The 14,520-nt window shown below is 43.0% G+C and overlaps 2 non-coding genes across 2 annotated transcripts; both read right to left on the reverse strand.

The window, feature by feature from the left end:
• Positions 1-12,964: 12,964 nt before the first annotated feature.
• TRNAC-GCA (transfer RNA cysteine (anticodon GCA)) lies at positions 12,965-13,036 on the reverse strand. Its single transcript has one exon. It is a non-coding gene; the product is annotated as a tRNA-Cys (tRNA).
• An 86-nt stretch (positions 13,037-13,122) lies between these two features.
• On the reverse strand, positions 13,123-13,195 carry TRNAF-GAA (transfer RNA phenylalanine (anticodon GAA)). Its single transcript has one exon. It is a non-coding gene; the product is annotated as a tRNA-Phe (tRNA).
• Positions 13,196-14,520: the final 1,325 nt, after the last annotated feature.

The raw sequence follows: 14,520 nt of genomic DNA on the forward strand, positions 1-14,520 counted from the left end.
TATATAAAGTAGCATAGGTCAAAATATTAATAAATAATAATAATAATAATAATAATAATAATAATAAATAAATAAATAAAAGATTCATTCCTAACCATGTATATGAAAACGCTTTTAATGTTGAAATTCGCAGAAATTCATGCTGCGTCATCACACCGAAATCTTAATTAGTTACATGACGTGCAGTGTTAATAAGTGTGGATCACATGACGCAACTCCAAGCTCTGTGAAATGAACCAAAAATAGACGTCTCATTCAGGTCGTGGTTCCGTTGCTTTAAACCTTGATTCCGATGACGTATTTTTCGTTATATTCTTTAATTCACCTTAGGGTGAGACACTTGGCTGTGACAGGGTAAAGGATATTATATCTAACTCTTCCAATTCGTACAATTTCGCTTCATCCTGCGATTTTCGGGCAATAAGTCCATCGCATATATCTATCTATCTATCTATCTATATACCGTCCATCGCATATATATAACTCGTTATACGATGGATATTCGCTTACACAAGCAATGATAATTTAGGTTCCGGTTTCGTTAAAAAAAAAAAAATTGTCTCATATGATAAATACGAGTATGACGACCAATTTTTCTTTTTACTATTATTCTTTCACGATTATGTGACCTCTGTAGCACATATTAGTTGCACAAAAAAAAATCATCCCCATCGTAAAAACACGGGTGTCCCGTATTCGAAAAAGAAGGAACCCAATGCCTAGGGCCTGAAAAACTTGTTCCTTTCAGAGGAAATTAACAGAAAAGAAAGCAAAATTAAAGTTTCATTCATTCGAGATAGTTGGACATATTACACATTAAAGACTAGAGGTCAAAGGTAGTCAGTAAAACAGGCCGAGGAGGACAGTTCCAGAGCTGTCTGGTTGCCGACATTAACACTGACGGCACCGGTTGACTTTTGCAATAGAGCTTGACAAAAGGTGTGTGTGTGTGTGTGTGTGTGTGTGTGTGTGTGTGTGTGTGTGTGTGTGTGTGTGTGTGTGTGTGTGTGTGTGCACGCACGCACGCACGCACACGCACACACACACACACACACACACACACACACACACACTATATTAGCAAATTCAGCGCAAGACGCCAGAGCTCTTGTAAGTGCTGGTGTGGTGTGACAGATACACTGCTAAGCCTCGTCCGCTACTCTGAGCCGCTGAAGAGGAACCACAATCCTCTTAAGTTGACGGAAACCCCTGGAGAGTGAGCTCAGCGGCCTCACAGCATCCACCGTGGGGCACCACTCAGCCATCTATAAACAAAGCCTGAGATTCACCAACAAACAGGGTGGTCCGTATTTTGCGTTCTCCAGTCTTATGTAATGAGAGACGGCAGTGAAGCCACCCAGTTATATTGGTGCCACTACGTGAAGGCTTACATCTCTGGGGTAATAAAAAATGTAATAAGAACACTCCATTTCATTAGGTCACATTCTGGGCATTCCGTTTCTCGGTTTCAGATATGCTGGAGGTGACAGTGAGAAGCGCTATGCCAAGAATGCCTTCCAGGGAAAAGGAATGTTTTGAAACCAATTCGTCCTCCCTGTAAAAACGTATATGGAGGACGACCATTTTCCTCAACCAAGCCTGTTTCTGTAAGAAGGGAAGGTGACATGGGAAAACTATACACTCTCCTTTCCTTGTTCTTGCTATAAATCCAAATCACTGTATAAGAAGGCACTGCTCATCTGTTTATTACGGAGCACTATACAGTACACTCTCCTTGTTCTTACTCCAAATCACTGTAAGAGGGAACTACTCATCTGTTTATTAGTAAATCTGAACGCAGGTTTGACAGGAAGCTTAATCTTTTGACTATTAGGATGAAACGAAGGGATGGGGTGATGTATGTGAGTGAGGAGGGGAGTGAGTTGGATATAGGGCAGCCTGATGGTGAAGGACAGAATGAAATGGAGGCCATTCCTTTGTAGTCTCCCCATCCGGGATTACGGTGTCGGCCTACAGACAGAAACATAGATAGAGACAGGTACGAGTAGCTAGATAAACACACAGACAGACTGATAATTAGCCAGATACATAAATAATTTCTGGATGAACTAAATCGTCCAGCGTTAAATATACATAAAAACTGTTTTCAAGTTTATTCTTGCTGCTACTGGATTATTGCAATCAACTAGGGAAGGGTCTCTCGGACTGAAGGGGTTTATTAAAAGTTGCATCTAGCCCCTCTAGTTCATAAAGTCTCTCCCAAGCTGAATAACATCGTCAGGAGATACCAAGAATAGAACAGAAAAATCGCCATCGCATCTAGTTCCAAAACTCTTTTAACCTGAATAAAATAAATAAAAAAGGAGACCGCAAGACGACAGCTAAATATACGACACCGCAATGAAAAGATGAAGGAGTATTAAGACGCTTCCGAGAAAAAAATAAGAGCTATATTTTGTGTGTTAGCAATCTTGGCGGGGTGGCTGGGAATCAAAAGAGAGGCGGACGGAAAAGGGAAGTCGTCTATGGTCGTATTTATAGTTTCTTGAGCTTATGTCGTGTATAATATTACATACATGTATACATACACACACATACATAAATACATACATGCATACATATATACATACATACATACAGGTCATGGATTTACTTTAACACATACAAATGCCAAAAAAAAAAAAATCAAACTAGAATGACTATAAAAGTAAGGAATACAACCAAACAAAATGACTTCTGAAGATTATTACCTGCCACGGCGACACGTTTATCGTAACACCTGACTAACATCCTTAATGAATACTTCCCACAGCGCACAGAAGACATTACGCATAAGTGGCCAGCAGATGTAGGACTGAGGTCGTACTTATAAATGGATCTTTGCCAATTTCTACCAGAAAGTCTCCACAGCGGCTAAATTTTATCCTGGATCATTTTCTTTCGTCGTATTTTTCACACTAATATTCCCTGTGTCTGTTCATGACGTGTTTGATACTTGTACAATAGATGCTGAAACTCACACAAGGAATCTTACACGCAACTACTGGTTTATAAAGACGGTACGCAGAAGTGGCCAGAATATTAAGAGCTGTTGACGAAGACCCTTGTCGTGAGACTGACGGCAGAAGCTCCCCCAGCTTATAAAAACGGTGATTTTCATGGTAAGAAAACAAAATGAATAAGAAGCACATACGAAAAACTGACAGAGCACTGTACACTAATGCCCTATTGTACGGGGTGCTCTTCATTATTTTTCATTTTAATTCTTTTCATTTTCAGGGCACATGATCTAGGCTAATATGTGAATAACTGTGGCCCATTTCACCGATCATGGTGCTGATATCTCTCACTCTTATGCTTTCATTTTTTTTTTTTTTTCTGAATTTTATCTCACTCCATATCTGTACGTGGCAATTAGGGTCGGGATGGTTTTTCAAAGCAAATCTAAGACACAGCTACACCACGACCACGACCACGACAATGATGATGATGATGATGATGATGATGATGATGATAATGATGATGATGATGGTGGTGGTGGTGGTGGTGGTGGCAGGCGAAAACAGAGATGATGTCGAAAGCTATAATAATTCAATCGAAAATATTAAACAATTTACGACGATGACGACGACGACGACGATGATGATGATGATGATGATGATGATGGCAGGGTAACACAGAGATGATGTCGAGAGCGATAATTCAACCGGAAATGCTAAACAAATAAAATGATGTCACTCCAGTATCACCATCCTATGCAAACTTCCTTATTCTCTACACACAAAACGCCAACAAACTCACGACACGATTATAGTAAAACCAAAAGATAACGCTGTCCACATCTCCCATGAAACTAATAATACGACTCAGAACTCCCGCGATTTTATGGTTACTGGATTTCTGCAGAGTCTGCGAGAGATATGAGACGCGTGGAAGATGAAGTACAAGACAACCAGACCATTAAACTTTTGTGAAATTTAATAACATTCCCACACTGCAACGTCAGACTTAGCACTGCTTTAGCGATTCTATTCTTAGCACGGTTGTCAAGGTAATTATTTGAATTTTGTTGTTCAGGATTTCTTTTAGCACTTCTGCAAAGCAGTCCTTTTAGTTCTGTTATCCAAGCATGTATTTTGATAGTTTATCAGTGTTATTTCAGCAACAGCATTTTACCATTTATTTGGGCATCATTATCTTACACTACAACTCTAGCACTAGTGCTAGAGACAGAAGCCTTCAAGACGTGTACCAATATAACTGGATGGCTCCGATGCCCGGATATATAAAAGTACCCCTACTCCCTTGCCATCCCCTCAAAGGAGGATGGTGGGCTGCAGAAGGGCAACGTCAACCTGCAATCCATCGGGCTCGTGCTCAGATAAGCTGGAAACACATGAACATCAACAATTCCAACATTTATCCAGGTACTTTTCTTTACCAAGTGTCCTTTAGCATTTATTGTACCACCATTATATGAGTATTTCTCTAGCCTTTACTAACAGTGGTCGTTAAGCTCCTTCCTGCGTTTTCCCTCTGCCCATTCCTTCCTTAATTATCCGTTTTGCATATTACACTTTAATAAACTCGTAGGTTATCTTTGTGTGTAAACTTTTAAAACTATTCTGATAGGGAAATAATATTCAGATCACTGATACGACTGCTGGAATCATAATCTCTCCAGGCATAATACACTTAATCCCTTCATTACGACTTTTTCTACCTAACCCATGCTGCCTCCTGATAATTTTATTCGGTAAAAGAATGGTCCCCCGCAATGAAAATGTTAAGATGATGATGATGATGATGATGATGAAGATACTGCCAACTGATAATCTGCTCTCGACCAGAACAATGTTAACCTTGTTCAAGAGACAGCTTAAGGCTTCAGTCACCCAAGACTGACGTGGGAGGGGGGGGAAGCAAACCAGTTGTGTTCGCATCCTTCGGTTACCATGGCTACAAGGAGTCAAGGAGCGTCTTCTCAGCTAGAAGCGCTGTCACAAACTTTCTTAAGTCGTGTATTACAATGCTTGGATATACGTCTTCCCTGGTGCTGGAGACGGAGGCTTTCATGCGGTGGCACCGATATAACCGGGCAAACCCGCCGCCTGGTTATATAAATGTTCTTCAGCTCCCTGCCTACATTTCGAAAAAACATGGGCTAAGCTGAATAAAAACGTTGGTGGGAAAAACGTTGGTGGTATTGTCATATTAAAAACTGCATTCCAGATTTCTTGTCTGCTTAAGCAAGCAATAAATATATTTCCATTTGTTGTTAAGGTTGTTGCTGTTCTTGTGAAACCCAAGTCTGCCTGAACAAGCAGACCCAGCAACCGAAGGCAAGCAACCGCCGTCCCGTGAAGTGAACGATGTTCCCATGCGGCTGACAGAGCGAGGCGCGAGGATTAGTGTGGAGATTTGGCTACCGGGTGGACGCCGCATTTGCATCTCACCACCCAGTTAACAGGGACACCATAGTAAGCTCCGCGTCACCCCGTTATCTGGCTACATGGTCACCACCCGGCATTGTAAACGGTTTCCTGAGTTACAGGAAACCATTTGACTTGTCACTCAGTGTAGAGCAACCTGAAGTGGAAAGAAGACTAATAAATGGTGAAAGGAAGAATGGGAGAAGTAGGAAGAGAAGAGGACAGACACGGAAAAAAAGAATGATAGACATGAAGGATGAAAGAGGCAGCACTACATCAAATGAGTGGATGATGGGCGCCCCCACCTACCACATTTACATTAACAAGGCATAAAGCCACCAAACATTTCACAAACCAAACGGGGGGGGGGAGGGAGAAATACGGTGTAATGTCACCAAACAAGGCAATTTCTTACATGAATCCACAACCAACGGGGATTCTGGTTACCACTTAAAGCCTCCTTTGACTTACCCCCAGCTGAAGAATGTAAAAAATAATAGTCTACCGTTAGCTTGAAGAAAATAATAGAGTCGCCCCGGATATGAGAGGGTTAATGGTGTACCTGTATTTACACCTTCGGGCTCCTATGACTCACTTTCAGATGAATATGGTAGTCTGGGGTTAGGCTGGAGGAAAAAAGAAAAAAAAAAGACACTAAAAAGATCCTGGCAGCGAAAAAACAGAGGCCATTGCCGATCTCGAAAGAACTACTAGAGCTGTGCTGACCATAAGTGAGTTATTTGTGATAATATTGACTCTCTCAGGCTCTTGTGACTCTCTCTCTGTCTCTCTCTCTCTCTCTCTCTCTCTCATAAAAATATATTACAAAACGCAATAACCTAAACAATACGATTTATGGCCCTCACAAAAATTCTACCCCATATTTCCTGTTTTCCCCTCTTCTTTCATTCTTCCTTACGATGCTTTATTATTATTATTATTATTATTATTATTATTATTATTATTATTACTATTATTAGTATTAGTATTGTTGTTGTTGTTGTTGTTGTTGTTGTTGTTGTTGTTATTACTATTATTATTAGTTTCTTACAACCCCAGACTATTCTATTGGGCTCCAACAAATACTTTTCCAATTAAGGGAGGTCAGATATAGCCTTCATACAGCAGCAAAAGCCGAAGTCGTTCCTCCACTAATAAAACTGTACTCAAAGATTTCTCCTCCATAAACATAAACGAAACAATTAAATGTGCCATGAAAACTGCATCCCTTATCATCCTCCTTTATTTCCTCCCGTGACAGCGGTTACTTCACTCAGCAGCAATGACCAGGTTTATGTTCATCATACACTCAGTAGAAAAAAAGAAATAAAAACCCACAATTCAAGATCTGTTTTCATCACATACACATCAGTTACCAAGCCCATATAAAAATAAAAATAAAAAGCAGAGGCCAAAAACTATATTTCAAAGACGTATTTTAAAATTATACTTTAGCTCAAAAACAATAATTCAAGACCTGTTTCCATTATATATATTTCAGTTACCTAATCCATAAAAAAAAAAAAAACTCGTGGCCAGGAAGTATATTTCAAAGATCTATATTAAAATTATACTTCGGAGATTTATAGTCTATGATATTATTTCAAAAGACTTTCACCTGGAAAATCTGAAAACCATGGGCAGAAGCAGTAAACATAAGCTGCTCAAATACCCCAGCTTCCTCTTCCACGATCCCCTCCTCCTCTTTCCCCTCTTTCTTCTTTCTTCTCCCATCTCTTTCACTTTTCCATTCTTCCCTTTTCCGATTTCCACTGTCCCTATTCCTCTCCTCCCCCCTTTCCCCTACCTCCCTCTTTTTCATCCCTCCCCCCTCTCAACCTCTCTTTCCTCCTTCCCCTTTCCCCTCCCTTCATTCCCCCTTTCCCCTCCCTTCATTCCCCATTTCCCCTTTCCTCTCCCTTCATTTCCCAATGTCTTCTCTCCAAGTCTTTCTCGTTTAATCTTTGTCTTCATTTTTTTCTTCTTCCTTCCCCCTCCCCACTCATCCCTTTCCCTTTCCTCTCCCCCTCCCCCTCTTCTTCCCTTCTAACCCCCACCCACACAACGAGAGCCTTCGGTGGTGCGGTCCAGCAGTTCTGGATATTATATTTGCAAGTGTATATGCTTCTCCAACTTTCTTCTTCTTTATCGCCATGATCTTATTCTTCCTCTCTTCCCTTTTCTCCTCCTCCTCCTCCTCCCATCACCTCCCCTCCCCTCCTCCTCCTCCAAGTCCTCTTCGTCCTTCTCCTCCTCCTCCTGCTCCTCCTCCTTCCTCTTTTCCCTCCCATTCGGACTGCAAACGTGGCCTCCTCACGGGATATTCTGCTAAACTGCTTCGGGGAGGGACGGGAGGGGAAGCGGGTCCTCTCGGATGCAGGAAAACCCTTTTGGAATGTGATACGCTCAATAAGTAACAGACCGAATCCATTTTTAGCATCTGCCTCCATTCCCGGTCTCGAGGCGGAAGAGGGAAATGGGGTTCTATTTTTACCTGCTTTTTTTTTTTTTTTTTTTCCAGAAATTAGTTCACGCCGCCGTACCACTGTTGAATGTTCAGCTAAAATATTAAGGAGTATTATTTCGACTGTGAGGAAACATACCGGTATATGTTATACCTAAATCCTAAATACGATAAAAGACTTTCTTCTTTTTTTTTCGGATATTAGTTCCGGAAACCGAACTAGAAAGTAACAAAAGTTTTAAGGAAATCATCTAGACTGTGAGGAAATACACGTATCAAAATTTTAAATACAGTATGGTTGTTGCATTAGATTCTTTTTGACAACTAAATTCTAAATGCACGAGTTTCATCGGGTTCTTTTATTTCGCTATGAAGGAATAGCATCTGCTGATCGTAATGGAAAGTACAAACCTAAAACTTGAAAAAAGAAGAGGAACCCCTTATGTAAACTACACAATCTAATCTACAATAAAACTATAATAAATCTACACTACACAATATAATTTTAAAGAGGCCATGGTTTTGAGACAGTGGACAGTGGAAACCATGAGCACAGGATTCAGATTCCTGGTTGTTACTAAGATTCTACTGACATCCGTCTCATGAACAACATGTGGGATGAACACACTCAACAGTAGTAGCCTACTGGCGGACTAAAATACCGCGTGCTTTGCCCAGGTTCCAGTCTCCAAGAGGCGTGAGTCGGTCGCTTATCCTTTACCTATCTCACACTGACTAACACCAGACAATTTTAGTAACCACTGCGAAACCTATCACGATCAAAGGGTTGAATGTTTTGAACTACAGCAGCCTAATCTCGGGTCCTCACCCGTTACCCAAGTACTGTTATGCCTGGCTCATATTTTCCTTCACTACTTTGGGAATTTAAAAAGCTTTAAGCAAAACTATCCCCCAAAATGAAACCCGTCGAGTACCCGCCATTACCAGTGTACCCAAACCTTGAACTCTGAGTCTCGGCTTCTCACATTCAAGGAGTCGCTCAAATACCCCATAAAGAGGGAAAACAAACGTATCCAGCACGAAATAAAACAAGGAGTAGAAGCCACGGACACACTGAAAGCCTGGGGTGGAGTGGCAATACAGCACGTACCGCAAGTCACTAGAATGTACCCTGGAGAACAGTCCTCAGCGGGAGCAGAGTGAGGGAGTGATTGAGGGAGAGAGAGGGAGTGAATGGGGGAGAGAGAGAGTGAGGGAGAATGGGGCGTGACTGAGGAAGAGTAAGGCAATGGATGAGGGAGTGACTGAGGGAGGCTAGGGAGTGATTGAGGGAAAGTGAGGGAGTGTCTAGGGAAAGTGAGGGAGTGAGGGTGAACAAGTGTCTACAGTGAGGCAGTGACTAAGAGAGTGAGAAAGCGACTGATGGAAAATGAGGGAGTGACAGGGAGAATGACGGAACGATTGAGAGAGGGAGGGAGTGAGGGAGGGAGCGAGCGAGAGTGAGGGAGTGACTGAAGGAGAACAAGGGACTGACTCAGGGAGAATAAGGGAGTGACTGAGGGAGAGTTGTGGCGAGTGAGGGAGAGTGATGATGAGTGAGAGACTGATGGTGGGGAAGTACGAATGAGACTGAGGGAGACTAGCATGGAGGGAGAGTGAATGGGAGTGAGGGAGCGTTGGAGAGTAGGGGAAAGTGGTGGTGAGTGAGGAAGTGTCAGGGAGAGATAAAGTGGTGAGGAGTGAGGGAGAGTGGTGGGGGAGGGATGAGGGAGAGTGACGGGGGTGAAGAAGTGATGGGGGTGAGGTAGAGTGGTGGGAGTGAGCGAGAGTGGTGGGGGTGAGGGAAAGTGGTGGGGAGTTAAGGGAAAGTGGTGGGGAGTGAGTAAGAGCGGTGAGGAGTGAGAGTGATGGGGAATGATGGAGTAAAGGAGATGGGTGGGTACCACAGAGCCTTCAGTCCTCACTCTTTTTATTGCCTACATTCCCGGGAATAAATTACAAAGGGAGTCTCTTCCCTCACTCCCGGCTCAAGACTTCCGCAAGCAAAGGCAGGAATAAATGGGCTACACAGATAGGCCTAGATGCAGGGACCGACACACACACACACACACACACACACACACACACAGTGGAAAAACTACCATACGTTAACCCACTGAGCTCGAGGATGTATTTTTTAATTTTTTGTATCTCCTGACGGCGTTCATTAGACGTGAACTGCTATGGCGAACGGGTTACTTAAGAAATATAATTAATTAAGACAAGGGGGATAATTAAAGCTATATCTAACCTCTCCAGTTCGAAATCTCCCTAGGCTGAATAAAACCATCTGTAAACAGCAAAAAGAAAATGGAAAATACGTCATCGGATTTAGGCGTTTACACTGTGTTCGCGTGACGTCTGGACTGACAGTCTTCAGAGGTGGACCATGATTTGACTGACAGACTTAGGCGACTGACACCACACCTAACAATGACCGAATGATGCGACTGACAGGCTGGCACCTCACCCAACAGAATCAGACCGACACGACTGACAGAATGAAACCACGCCTTCCAGAGTGACAGACTGAGGCGATTGACAGACTGATATCACACCTTCCAGAAAGACAGACCGACACCCAAGATCCATATGGATCATACTGACACCATACCAACCAGAATGACCGACTGACACAACTGACAGGCTGAGAAACTGACACAACAACGGGACGACATAGGATGAACACACTGACGCAAATGGGAGACTGACGCCATAACTGACAAACTGGCATTAAAGGCAATATGACAGACTGCTAAGAAACTAACAGATACTGGCACAAGTAACATACTAACATACAAAACGGAAAAACACATGACACCGCTGATTAATGGATAACTGGCATTGGGTAGAAAAACACGTGGCTGATTAACATGATGCACTCGTGCATGGATTTTTCGGTCGTATTCTTAGTGACTTTCGAGATTTCGCAAAACATCTTCCTTTGCGATTTATTCTGCACATTACACCACTGTCCTCTTGTTTGTTATTGATGCAAAATATATCCAAATGGTAGAAAGAGCATAAAACAGAAGGTTTAGTTATAATATACAAACTAATTCGCGAAATGAAGATGTTTTTCGAAACCACAAAGGACAGCTACACTGAAGCGCATTCGACCATCATTCACTGTCCAAACTTTTACTTGTCCCACACCTTCTTGTCCCGCATCTTATTATAACCGCTATTGTGTTCTTTCATCTCCTTGCACACCCGTTTTGCAGACTGTTATTTTCTCCTTTTCATACATCAGTTCATTATGTCAATCATCTGCTCTCTTTCTCTTTCACTTTCAACCGCTCTCTCCCTCTCTCTCCCTTTCTCGTCGTTCTTCTCCCTCTCCCTGCCATTCTCCCTTACTCCTCATTTCTCCCTCGCTCCTCATCTTTGGTGGTGGGTCGTACCGACCATCATCCACACAACTGTAGTGCTGCCTACTTCTTCCCTCATCGATATCATTCTTTTTCTGTGCCTGCCCTCCTCTCATCCTTTATCTCCCATTCTTCTTGTCACTTTATATTACTCTTCTTTCCACTTCAGCTAACTCTGCACTAAGTGACAAGACTAATGATTTCCTGTAAATCAGAAACCCATTTACAACGCTGGGTGGCAACCATATAACCGAATAATGGGTTGATGTAAAGCCTATATGGTGCCCTGTTCACTGTGTAAAGACGCGCAAATGCGGTGTCCATCCCGGAACCAAACCTCCATACTCTTCCCCACCTCTCGCTGTAGCAAGGCCTGTCCACCGTAAGAGAACACAGATTTACTGCATGGGACGACCCTGAAGGGTTTACTAGTTACCTGCAATTTAATGGTCTGCTCGGCCAGAGAAACCGTAGTTACACAACAACAACAACTCTCTCTCTCTCTCTCTGACCCATGCGCCACACATATATCAATTTCCTCAGTGAATTCATCCCTCCCTTCTTATCTCTCTTCATCCGCTGCCCCTTCCCTTTACCCCCTCTGCCGTCCCCCTCATTCCCATGTGTTCCCTCCCCTCTCCCTCCTCTATGCTCCTCCCTATCTTCCTCTTCCCTCATTACCTCCCTCTTCCTGGTTTAGCCCAGGTTTAGCCCCTCTCCTTACCTCCCCCTTCCGCCTCCTCTCTCTCCTTCCCTCCACTTGTCTGACCTCCTCTTTACCTCCCTACACCTGCCAACTCACTCTTTCCTCCCTCTCCCTACCCATCCCACCACCCTCCCTTCACCAGGCGCCTCACGCTGCCCCTTCCTTCCCCCCTTCCTCTCTCGTCCTTATCTAACCTCCTCCCTCCCTCCCTCTCTCCCGCTCTCCCTCCTGCCAGTATCACGCTCTCCCTTGTCTTCTCAACCCAGCTTCACTCTCCCTTCTCTCGCTCTCCTCCCTCCCTTATATAGTTCCCCCCCCTCTTTCTCTCTCTCTCTCTCTCTCTCTCTCTCTCTCTCTCTCTCCACACAAACTCCTCCCCAACTTTGTTATGTAATATATGTACACTGCTATAACTAACATACGCGGTGCCCTCCATTGTGTGTGTGTGTGTGTGTGTGTGTGTGTGTGTGTGTGTGTGTGTGTGAGAGAGAGAGAGAGGGGGGGGTACATATGTGACTCGCGTATGTGTGGAATATTGCTATGATGGGGCTGTGTGCGTGTGAGTTCATTTCAGTTATGCAACACCCGTCATGCATGTATAAATGACCATCAGTGTATCTAGTTTCAGTGCTATAAATATTAAAACGGATGAATAATATACAATGGCTGAAGAAAAAATAAAGATAAAGTAGGACCCTCACTCTTATATCCTCACTGTATGCATAATTTCAGAGAGGGTATAATTCAGTCATGGTTATTATTCTCCACAACAATTATATGTCTGTATTTATGTATAACTAATATTATTCAGCAGATATACGAGCATGTTACAGTGTAATTACAGACATTAACTTCGATCTATTTCTTTACAATAAATAACAAGAAAATGGTTACAGTAATGACTTCTGCCAGCTATCGATGCAATCTTCGGAACCCAACAAACTTTTCAGTACATTACATAAGGGTTTCCTATTCATTCGACCAAAATGTGCAGCCAAATAATTGTCCGCGACTGTACAAAACATTCGACAGGGGGCGCCCGGGTTTGAACCGGGGACCTCTCGATCTGCAGTCGAATGCTCTACCACTGAGCTACACCCCCGCCCTGCAATTCGAGGTTCGTCTCGGCTTAGCATTTATCCTGCCATTTGTCCTGTCCTCAGCATAATGAAAAGAAAAATAAAAAGCTGCCCAGACCCGGGATCGAACCGGGGACCTTTAGATCTTCAGTCTAACGCTCTCCCAACTGAGCTATCTAGGCTTGCAAGACCATGATTTCCCTTGACAATGAGAAACTTTTACTTTCTCAGCACAGTGGGGCTTCCTCTCTTCTCTCCCTTGTTCATATTTACGTCTCTCTCTCTCTCTCTCTCTCTCTCTCTCTCTCTCTCTCTCTCTCTGCTGTCACATACATAAACTTGCAAAATTTGATAATAAGTCTATATTATTATCAGGTCAGGATCAACTACAGAAACGCACGTTTATAAGGCCCATGTGGTGAGTCTCTCTCTCTCTCTCTCTCTCTCTCTCTCATGCACGCGTTACTCCCCAGAATGTGCGGCGCACCACACCACGCAAGCACAGACAGACGGACGGACAGACCGACAGACAGACAGGGTCAGGCATATGGACAACTCCCCAATCTCCCCACCCCCTCCCATTAACCAAAGTCTTGCCTTATCCCGTTTCTCCTTGGATCATCTCACGCAAGCACTCAAGCGTTCTTAATTTCTTCTTTTTTTCTTTCCCCTTTTCTTGTCTGTGCTTTGTTCTCTGTCGTCTTATTGTTTCTATTTTTTACCACTGTTTTTAATGTTTACATAAGTGTGGGTCTGTGTGCTCGCTCTCTCTCTCTCTCTCTCTCTCTCTCTCTCTCTTCCTCGTACCCAGCCAGACTTTAGTTGTCGCCTCATTTTTTCCCCTTAAGTCTGTGCTAAAATTAGACTACGTCCTCCTCTTTCTTCCCTTTCCTACATTCACTTCTTCCCTCTCCTCCTTTCCTTCCCTTATTCTCCTTATGATTCTCTTCTCCTCCTCCTCATCCTGCTCTTCCTCTTACTGCATTCTATTCCACTTGATCAATTTTTTAAGGAGTAAAGTCATGGCAGCCTGAGTGTTAATACTGCCATGTTAACCCTCTAATGGTAAGGAAACCTCCAACATTCTATTCAATTGTTGAGAGTATGTAATGGGAGTCGAGTGTTAAAACTTCCACCATTAACCTTCTCATGCTCAAGACAACTCGAGTACTGTACTGCAGTCAAAATGTAACATGAAATAAGCTTAGGTGTCACTGATGGCTATGATATAAACTGTAATAACTGTTTTGTGAATATGTTGGAAAATTCTGCACATGTAGCCTACCTGATAATGCTTGGGCTATGTGGAGAGTATGGAGTAAAAGTCTGGCTATGTAAGAGAGTTTATGTCGGTATGGGTGAGGAGGATTCTCCTCCTCCTCCTCCCTTGCCATTTATATTTCTCTTTTTACCATTTTCTGCACTTCTTCCTTTTTCATTGTAAACAATGAACCACGAAATTCTCCCTTTCCCGCATTTAGCCTCTTTAGAACGATGACAGTTCATA

Source organism: Coenobita brevimanus, chromosome 94, assembly GCF_032717465.1.
Source record: "Coenobita brevimanus isolate Jiangsu-jjx chromosome 94, ASM3271746v2, whole genome shotgun sequence".
NCBI classification, from domain to species: domain Eukaryota; kingdom Metazoa; phylum Arthropoda; class Malacostraca; order Decapoda; family Coenobitidae; genus Coenobita; species Coenobita brevimanus.